We start from the raw sequence: 8210 nt of genomic DNA, 5'->3' as shown, positions 1-8210 counted from the left end.
AGTGGAGAAAACCACTAGACCATTCAGGTATGACCTAAATCAAATCCCTTATGACTAGACAGTGGAAGTGAGAAATAGATTTCAAGGACTATATCTGATAGAATACCTGATGAACTATGGATGGAGGTTCGTGACATTGTACAGGAGACAGGAATCAAGACCATCCCCAAGAAAAAGAAATGCAAAAAAGCAAAATGGCTGTCTGAGGAGGCCTTACAAATAGCTGTGAAAAGACGGGAAGCGAAAAGCAAAGGAGAAAAGGAAAGATGTACCCATATGAATGCAGAGTTCCAAAGAGTAGCAAGGAGAGATAAGAGAGATAAGAAAGCCTTCCTCAGCGATCAATGCAAAGAAATAGAGGAAAGCAACAGAATGGGAAAGACTAGAGATCTTTTCAAGCAAATTAGAGATACCAAGGGAACATTTCATGCAAAGATGGGCTCAATAAAGGACAGAAATGGTAGGGGCCTAACAGAAGCAGAAGATATTAAGAAAAGGTGGCAAGAATACACAGAAGAATTGTACAAAAAAGTTCTTCACGACCCAGACAATCACGATGGTGTGATCACTCACCTAGAGCCAGACATCCTGGAATGTGAAGTCAAGAGGGCCTTAGGAAGCATCACTATGAACAAAGCTAGTGGAGGTGATGGAATTCCAGTTGAGCTATTTCAAATACTGAAAGATGACGCTGTGAAAGTGCTGCACTCAATATGCCAGCAAATATAGAAAACTCAGCTGTGGCCACAGGACTAGAAAAGGTCAGTTTCCATTCCAACCCCAAAGAAAGGCAATGCCAAAGAATGCTCAAACTACCGCACAATTGCACTCATTTCACATGCTGGTAAAGTAATGCTCAAAATTCTCCAAGCCATGCTTCAGCAATATGTGAACCGTGAACTTCCAGATGTTCAAGCTGGTTTTAGAAAATGCAGAGGAACCAGAGATCAAATTGCCAACATTCGATGGATCATCGAAAAAGCAAGAGAGTTCCAGAAAAACATCTATTTCTGCTTCATTGACTATGCCAAAGCTTTTGACTGTGTGGATCACAATAAACTGTGGAAAATTCTGAAAGAGATGGGAATACCAGACCACCTGATCTGCCTCTTGAGAAACCTGTATGCAGGTCAGGAAGCAACAGTTAGAACTGGACATGGAACAACAGACTGGTTCCAAATAGGAAAAGGAGTATGTCAAGGTTGTATATTGTCACCCTGCTTATTTAACTTATATGCAGAGTACATCATGAGAAATTCTGGGCTGGAAGAAGCACAAGCTGGAATCAAGATTGCCGGGAGAAGTATCAATAACCTCAGATATGCAGATGACACCACCCTTATGGCAGAAAGTGAAGAAGAACTAAAGAGCCTCTTGATGAAAGTGAAAGAGGAGAGTGAAAAAGTTGGCTTAAAGCTCAACATTCAGAAAACTAAGATCATGGCATCTGGTCCCATCACTTCATGGCAGATAGTTGGGGAAACAGTGGAAACAGTGGCTGACTTAATTTTTCTGGGCTCCAAAATCACTGCAGATGGTGACTACAGCTATGAAATTAAAAGACGCTTACTCCTTGGAAGGAAAGTTATGACAAACCTAGACAGCATATTAAAAAGCAGAGACATTACTTTGCCAACAAAGGTCCGTCTAGTCAAGGCTATGGTTTTTCCAGTGGTCATGTATGGATGTGAGAGTTGGACTATAAAGAAAGCTGAGCGCTGAAGAATTGATGCTTTTGAACTGTGGTGTTGGAGAAGACTCTTGAGAGTCCCTTGGACTGCAAGGAGATCGAATCAGTCCATCCTAAAGGAGATCAGTCCTGGGTGTTCATTGGAAGGACTGATGTTGAAGCTGAAACTCCAATACTTTGGCCACCTGATGGGAAGAGCTGACTCATTTAAAAAGGCCCTGATGCTGGGAAAGATTGAGGGCAGGAGGAGAAGGGGACGACAGAGGATGAGATGGCTGGATGGCATCATCGACTCGATGGACATGGGTTTGGGTGGACTCAGGGAGTTGGTGATGGACAGGGAGGCCTGGTGTGCTGCGATTCATGGGGTCGCAAAGAGTCGGACACGACTGAGCAACTGAACTGAACTGCACTGAATGAGAAGATTCTCTAATGTTTCCCATATTTTCTTTCTGTTTTTGGCTGAGCTGGGTCCTTGTTGTGGCGTGTGGCTTCTTTGTTGCAGCATGAAGGATTTCTCTAGTTGCGGTGCATGGTCTTCCCTTGTTTCAAAGCACGGGCTCTAGAGAGTGTGGGCTTCAGTAGTTTCAGGGCTCAGGCTCTCTAGTTGTGGCCCCTGGGTTACGTTACCCTGGGTCATGTGGGATCTTAGTTCACTGACCAGGGGTCAAACCCATGTCCTCTCCATTGGAAGGCAGATTCTTAACCACTGGACCACCAGGGAAGCCCCTGTTTCTCATTTTCATTCATTTTAAAATACAAATGTTGAACACTAGATTATTTTATGAAATTATTGCTCCCATTTTTTCGGTGTGATAATAGTATCATGGGTCTATCAACTTTCACTTTTACTCTGTAAGAGAATGGCCTCATTCTTCGAGGATACATGCTGAAGTATTTAGCAGCCAAGCCTCGGTACGGTTCAGCAAATATTCACATGTGTGTGAGCACGTGTGGCTATACAGAGAAAGAAGGGAAACAGCGTGAAATGTTAACAGCTGCTTATTCTTGGGCTTCCGAGGCGGTGCTAGTGGTGCCTGCTGATGCAGGAGAAGTAAGAGATGGGAGTTCCATCCCTGGGTGGGGAAGATCTCCTGGAGAAGGAAATGGCAACCCACTTCAGTACTCTTGCCTGGAGAATCCCATGGACAGAGGAGCCTGGTGCGCTACAGTCCATCAGGTCACCAAGAGTCAGACTAACTGAAGCAACTTAGCACGTGTGCCTGCTAAGGTAGAGGGTGTGCAGGAGTTCGTTGTACCGTTCTCTCAACTCTTCCATAGACTTTGTTTTTCCTAACAAGTATCTGAGGGGAAGAAAACTTCAGCTGAAACCAGACTCAAATTTCATAGGTGAGGGAAGGTCCAGCTTCTCCCGAGGACTCTATCCTTTCATATCCCTCCAAAGAGGATGACACTTCCTTTCCTCTCCATCATTTTCTGGGGGAAATGACAGAGGTTAGGCTAGCCCTGTGTCCTCTTGGTGAGTTTTCAGGGCAGGTGGCTGGTTCCAATTGTGGTGACCTTGAATTGAGGCAGTGGGTAGTTGGCTGCTTTTGTTCCCATCTTTGCACCTAGTACCAATTCTGGAGGTCCTGGGAAAAGTTCAATTTAGCATCCTCTGACAGAAGCCTAAAGGCAGAGACTCGAGGCGGCTTTCAACAACTGATGGCTGTGATTCTCACCCAGGGGCAGTGCCTGGGGGCCCTTTCAAAATGTGTGGGATATTTGGTGATTGTCACAATGAAAGGGTTGCTAAGGGCAGCTGTTTCGGATTTTGTAAAAAAACTTTTTATTTTGCAGTGGGTCAATTAGGGGCTTCCCTGGTGGCTCAGTGGTAAAGAATCTGCCTGCATTGCAGGGGCTGCTGGAGACATGGATTTGATCCCTGGGTAGGGAAGATCCCCTGGAGGAGGGCATGGCAACCCGCTCCATTATTCTTGCCTGGAGAATCCTGTGGGCAGAGGAGCCTGGCGGGCTACAGTCCATAGAGTTGCAAAGAGTTGGACATGACTGAAGTAAATTAGTATGCATGTAGTAGGCACAGCCAATTAACAATGTTGTGAGTTTCAGGTGAACAGAGAAGAGACTCAGCAATACATATACATGTATCCATTCTCCCCCGAATCCCCTCCCATCCAGGCTGCCATGTTACATTGAGCAGTAAGTATTCCATGTGCTTCACAGGACATTCCATGTCCTTATTGGTTATTCATTTTATTTTTTTCACTTTGTATGTTTTAATTTTTTCAAACTTAAACTTTTTATTTTGTATTAGGCTATAGTCGATTAATAATGTTGTGAGTTTCAGGTGAACAGAGAAGAGACTCAGCGATACATATACATGTATCCATTCTCCTCCAAATCCCCTCCCATCCAGGCTGCCATGTTACATTGAGCAGAGTTCTATGTGCTATACAGTAGGTCCTAATTGGTTATTAATTTTAAATAAAGCAGCCTATACATGTCCATCCCAAACTCCCTAATTGTCCCCCCCATCCTTCCCTGTTCTGGAATTTTGATGTCAAAGCCCCTTTTACACTCTTAAAAGTATTGAGGACCCTAAAGAGCTTTTATTTATATGGGCTAGGATGTCCCTGACAGTCCAGCGGTTAAGACACTGTGCTTCCAATGAAGGGGGCAAGAGTTTGATCCCTGGTCAGAGAATCAAGATCCCACATGCCATACGGCTCTGCCAAAAAACTAATTACTGATATTTACTGTTGTGAACTTCAAGTCACTGTGTTAGAACTTAGAACTGATACTTTGAATATACAGGAATCCACAAGCACATATTCCATTAGCTGGCAGAGCAATGACATCGTCACACGTCCCAGAGCTTCTGAAAAACTCCACTGTACACTCAAGAGAAAACAAGAGTGGGCTGGCCAAAAAACATACTGGTGTTATTACGAAAATAATGTTAACTTTGTGGACAAAAGGTCTGGAGAACTCCCAGGGTACCCTGGACTAAACTTTGAGACCTGTTCTAAAGGCATTTATAAACCTGGATGGTTAGGTATGCCAAATGGACTGCAGCGTACAGGACAATTTAGCCTCAAATGTCAAAGCACCCCTTTGGATAGATTGCTATTCCTTTGATCCAGTTAGCTGTGACTTTGAGGGGGTCTCTTGCATATAAAGTGTTGGTGGAATGTTTGTACATTGTTCCCTCAGATACAGGCTTGACTCCTTCATTTCAGTCAGGTCCCTGATCAAATGTTTTCTTCTTAGAGAGGTGCTCCTTGGCCATTCTAAAACTGAACCCCTGGGGGGACTTCTCTGGTGCTCCAGTGGTTAAGACTCCATGCTTCCAATGCAGGGGGTTCGTGTTCAATCCCTGGTCAGGGAACTAGATCCCACGCGTCATGCAGAGGGGCCAATAAATAAGTAAAACTGAACCACTGGAAATTCCCTGACAATCAGTCCAGTGTTTAGGACTCCGCACTTCCACTGCATGGGATCCAGGTTCCATCCCTGGTCAGGGAACTAAGATCACACAAGCCTTGTGGTGGGTCAAAAAAAAAAAAAATCGCTACCTCCTCCACTGGTTTATTGTCTTCATAATACTTTTCACCACCAGCCATTATATCACATATATACTTTTTTATTTTTTAAATCCTCTCATTAGAATATCAGCTCCAGCAAAACAAGGTTTTTTTCTCCCCTCACCCCCAGTGCTATAGCCCCAGGGTCTAGAGCAGTAGCTGGCACAGGTGTTCAATACATATTTTTGAATGAGGGACCAGACATATTTTCCCATTAGCCGTGGGACCTAACCGGACTCTGGGGTCCCCGAGGGCAGGGCCTGTGTGTGTCATTAAGTATCCTCAACAGGCAATACCTAATAGAAGCAAGCATTCCGAAAATGCTTGTAAAATGAAGAGAATACATAAAGATGGGAAGTAATCAGTGGTTGCCTGGAGCTGAGGCTGGGAACCGGAATGGGAAAGGACTAAAACAGGGCACGGGAGGAGAGATCTTTTTTGGCTGACAGAAATGTTCTAAAATTGGATTGTGGTGATGGCTGTATAACTCTGTAGAAACAATCATCACCCAGTGACATCACATCACTTAAAACAGGTGGATTTTATGATCTGTAGATTACGCGTCACCAAAACGAAGCACCGTTTGTGTGAGGGAGCAAATGAATGCTCCCTAGGAGGTGCCCCGCAGGTCGTCTGAGCCTTTCAGTGTACTGCCCTGGACGATGCTGGGGACACGGTGGTGACTAAGACTACCCAGAGCTCAGGGCCGGGAGTGGGCAGACACAGGCACAGGGGTCAGGGTCAGGATGGGGGAAGCCTAAATGGCTGCAGGAAATTCAGGTGAGAAGTCAGGGAGGGCTTCCTGGAGGAGTGAACGACTGAGCCAGACCCTAAAGGATCATGTTGTCCGTGACCGTGACACTAGTTTTTTGGTTTTTGTTGTTTTCCTTAAACACTTTTCCTATTAAAACCTTAGCGCGGGTCGGGCGGGTCTCTCTACTGATCCGGCCCTTCCGCGAGCTCCGCAGGACACGGCCACACTGGGGCGCTGTTCTACTGCGCTCTGGGAGAATCTACCGTGATCGCCTTGGCCTTGCGGGAGCCGGAGATGGGAGCGGCGCGTTCAGGGGGGAGCGGCGAGATGGGGCTTGTTTGTCGGGGGAAAGGTTTCCGAAGGGCGGCGCGTGTCCCCTTCGTAGGGTGGCGGAAGCAGCCCCGGGGAGCCGCTGATCGTCAGCGGAGCGGGGGGCCGCTCTCCGTCCTGCGCGGGAGCCCGCGGCTCAGGGAGCGGCTTCCCGTGGCGCGCGGGGAAGGAGGCGGAGCGCTAAGCGCAGTCTGGCGTGGAATTTCCCAAAATAGCCCTGGCCGCTGCCGAAGGTTCCTGGAGAGGCGGCGCCGGGGGGCGGGGGGGTGTTGGGGTTTGGGGGGGCGGAGCTTTCCAAAGAGAACAGGGAAGGGGGCGCTCAAGCAGCGTGAGCTGCACGTCTCCTCAAAGATGACCTCGATGCGGGCGTGGGGTAGGGGGAATGCATCACGTGGTGTTAGGTGGGACGAGGTCCCTAGGGAGGGCGGTGGCGCTAACTCCGCGTCCCTGGGTCCGTTCTGAGAGAGTCTTTTTTGGGCGTGGGAGGAAAGATGGGGAAACTGGCAAAGAGGAGGCCATGGGAGGTCTTTGGAAGATAACGGGTCCGCGGAACTCCACATCTGCTTCAACAGGGATGGGGGGAGGGGGGCTTCGTGTGTGTGTGTGTGTGTGTGTGTGTGTGTGTGTGTGCGCGCGCGCAGGGGGAGGGCGTCTGAGAAAGACTGCCTTGGGTACAGCGAAGGATGGTTTTCTGTAAAGATCAGGCTCTGGCATGGGAGACGACGGTCTTGACTCTGTCCTTGATCTTCTGTGTGCTGCGTGGCCTGTTTCCCCATCATACCAATAATTCCAATCACCTCCGAGCCCTAGGCTCTTTCTGCCCCTGTCACTCGCCCGTGGTTTGTAGAGGTGAATTGCTGAAATGGCCTCTTCTCGGCCTGGCCTTGTGCCCGGACATCAAAATAACCAAGATGGCCCCAGACCCATCCCTCACCCATAGTCCCGTGGGCGATCAGACAGTGACAGCGCAGAGTGGGTCGGGCCTGGTCTGGGAGAGACAGAGAGGAGTTAGGGCCAGGATGGGGGACGCTCGGGGCCCTGGAGGACCCAACTGGAGACTGAGCTCTCCAGACTTGGCCTGAAGGGTGACAGAGTTTTGAAAGGATTGGATGGGGCGGGGCCTTGGAAGAGGCTCCCCCTCTACAAAGGGATTTTTGAACTGAGGCCTGAAGAATGAGTAGCGTCCTGTGAACTGTTAACCCAGAGCTGACACGGATCTATACCTGACTCATCGATATGAAATGGCATATCCAGGACATTCTATTATTAGGGGAAAATAAAGCAAGTGTTAGTCACTCAGTCGTGTCCGACTCTTTGTGACCTCATGGACTGTAGCCCGCCAGGCTCCTCTGTCCGTGGGATTTCCCAGGCAAGGATACTGGAGTGGGTGGCCATTCCCTTCTCCAGGAAGTCTTCCAGACCCAAGGATTGAACCCAGGTTTCCTGTATTACAGGCAGATTCTTTACTGTCTGAACCACCAAGGAAGCCCCCAAATAAAGCAAACTGCCATACAAAAAAATTTTTTAAAGGGAGGAGTAGCATTCTTCCTGGAGAGGGTGCAGTATCAGGAAAGGGTATTGTAGGCAGAAGAAATGGCATCTGCAAAGGGATGGATTGAAGCACAGCTCCTTCCAAGCAGAGTCCTTTGCTTGCTCCCTAGGAATCCTCTTTGGTGCCCAGGCAGACCATCTGTCACAGGTCCCCTAGTCCAGCATCCAGCTGGTTGATGGGCTGTAATGTAAACCCTTGAGGGCAGATCCTAGGCTTCTCCCCTCACAGCCTGGTGGTTCAATGACTGGCCTTGAGGTCAACCAGAAGCTGGGCTTGAATCCCAGCTCCCCCACTAGTCAGATGTGTGACCTTGGGTAAGTGACTCAATTTCCTGATTTA

The sequence above is a fragment of the Giraffa tippelskirchi genome, chromosome 7, assembly GCF_054371585.1.
Source record: "Giraffa tippelskirchi isolate mGirTip1 chromosome 7, T2T-mGirTip1v1.2.pri, whole genome shotgun sequence".
NCBI lineage: Eukaryota > Metazoa > Chordata > Mammalia > Artiodactyla > Giraffidae > Giraffa > Giraffa tippelskirchi.
The sequence above is the reverse complement of the archived record's forward strand: the minus strand, read 5'-3'. Positions refer to the sequence as shown.